This window comes from Acomys russatus, chromosome 7, assembly GCF_903995435.1.
Source record: "Acomys russatus chromosome 7, mAcoRus1.1, whole genome shotgun sequence".
NCBI lineage: Eukaryota > Metazoa > Chordata > Mammalia > Rodentia > Muridae > Acomys > Acomys russatus.
Window position 1 is genome coordinate 67,430,720 of NC_067143.1, and position 2,323 is coordinate 67,433,042.

The 2,323-nt window shown below is 42.6% G+C and overlaps 1 pseudogene; it reads left to right on the top strand.

Moving 5' to 3' along the window:
- The first annotated feature begins 675 nt into the window (after positions 1 to 675).
- On the top strand, positions 676 to 1,582 carry LOC127192321 (ribosome biogenesis protein NSA2 homolog; annotated as a pseudogene).
- Positions 1,583 to 2,323: the final 741 nt, after the last annotated feature.

Here is a 2,323-nt window from a genome sequence, read left to right on the forward strand (position 1 = left end):
AGCTACTGGGAGTGCAGCAGGGAAGGCAGGGCATAGAGCTCTGGTATGCCCTGTAACCCCATGGTGGGGACCTGAGCCAAGCAGCAAGGGTTCTGGCAGTGAGAGTTCTTGGAAACACAAAAGATATACTGATCCATGATCCTCTGTACAACAGTGCTTGCTTAGCCCCAAAACACTCCCTCACACAGAGATGGCCACCTATACCAGTAGGAAAGGGACTGGTGTCCTCCTACACCCTGATGTTGTGTCACAGGTCCTGCCTACACTGCTTTTACCGTGAGACTACACGTTGGAAAATACACATGCTCAGCATTCTTTTGGAGCAAGTAGCAGGGACCCAAGTCAAGCTGAGTGGTACAGGAAAATTAGATCTCACTAGTCCATGTAGCAGCCGCTGGATCCGTTTTCAGTCTTGGCCAGACATAAGCAGGAATCTGTCTTTTTCCACATCAGATTAGTTCTTCAATTTCTTCTTCCTTCAAAAGGTGTTATTTATAGGAAGGCAAGTTCTTGTTCTTTCAGGAATGTCAATGAAAATACATAAATTTAGCTTTTTTTTTTTTTTTTTTTCCTTATCCGGCCTACTCGAACTAGGCTCCAGGGCCAGTGAGACCTCAAAGTTAAGAGTTTTTTCGCAGCCAGGAGGTCACAGACAGCTGCATCATAGCTGTCAGCATGCCACAAGATGAAAATATTGAATTACACATAAACAATATATGGTTATTGTTTGGATTACCATGAAAAAAAGAGAAGGAAAGTCGGGAGGCCCATGAATGTTCAAAGAAGGCAAAAAATAAAATAAATAAAATAAAAAAGAAAAAGACCATTAAGATGCATGAAAGAGAAACAAAACAAAAAGAAAGATGAGAAGACTCCCGAGGGAACGGTGCCTGTCTACCTGCTGGACAGAGAGGGACAGTGGAGAGCAAAAACATTTGCCAACATGATCAAGCAGAAATGGGACAAGAAGGCGGGGAAAATGGAAAGTCCTTCTACCCAAAGTCTATGCCCAAGGAGAAACAGGAGTATTAAAAGTTATCCAAACAGAAAAGAGAAAGAAGGCATAGAAACGGATGGTCATGAAAGTTGGCCTTGTTGATGATGGTTTTACAAGAAAACCACCTAAATATAAAAGGTTCACCAGGCCAATGGGCCTGCATTTCAAAAAAAGCCAACATTGGGGCTGGAGAGATTGCTCAGTGGTTAAGAGCACTGCCTACTCTTCCAAAGGACCCTGGTTCAATTCCCAGCACCCACATGGCAGCTGACAACTGTCTGTAACTCCAAGATCTGACACTCCGATACTCGATGCACATAAATTAAAATTAAATATTTTTTAAAAGCCAACACATATCCTGGGCTGAAAGCTACCTTTTGTCTGCCAATACTAGGTGTGAAAAAGAATTCATCATCCCCACTTTATACAATTCTGAGTGTAATTACCAAAAGTACAGTTACTGAAGTGCATGTCAGCGGGTTGGGCCTTGTGACACAAGGAGGCAAAGTTGTCTGTGAAAGATATGCCCAAGTTACCAACAATCCTGAAAATGATGGGCGCATAAATACAGTCTTGCTGGTTTGACACTAAAGCTACTCCAGTCACTATCACAGACTACACACACATGTGGGGAAAACCCATTACTGTGATCTTTCTGAACCACCAACAGCCTTACCCCATGAGTTTATTAAATTGTAAAGAAAAATAAAAACCTGCCCAGTTTTCCAATTGGGTCTTTAATTTGGAGCCTATGGGCTTACACATTAATAAAATTTAGTGCCTGAAAAAAAGAAAGAAAAGAAAGAAATTTGCTTTTTGAATAATTGTATCAGAAGGCCCAGGGTTTTTACTTGGCTCTGGCTGGCCCAGTTTGATGACTGGAAAGATCTGGGTCTTGCACTCCCCTAGTACTGGCTTGGGGTCACTTGCCCTGAGAACTGAGCAAGCATAGGTATAGGTCCACAAAGGAAAAGAGGGGTGTCATTCACAGAACGAGCTGCACACAGTGGTGTGTATCTGGAATCCCTACTGCCCGAAGGCTGTGAGTTCCAGGCTAGCATGGGAAACATGATAGATAGACAGACAGACAGACAGACAGATGGATAGATGCATAGATACATAGATAGATAGATACATACATACATACATACATACATACATACATACATACATACATAGTCATGGGTCCAGGTAGCTATCTCGGCAGAATGAAGTGGGATTGTCTACAGTTCTTTACTGCATGTATTTACATATATTCACAAGTTAGCCGGCCCTCCTCCTCTGATCAGCATCATCCCAGTTTGTCTGTCTGTCTGTCTGTCTTCT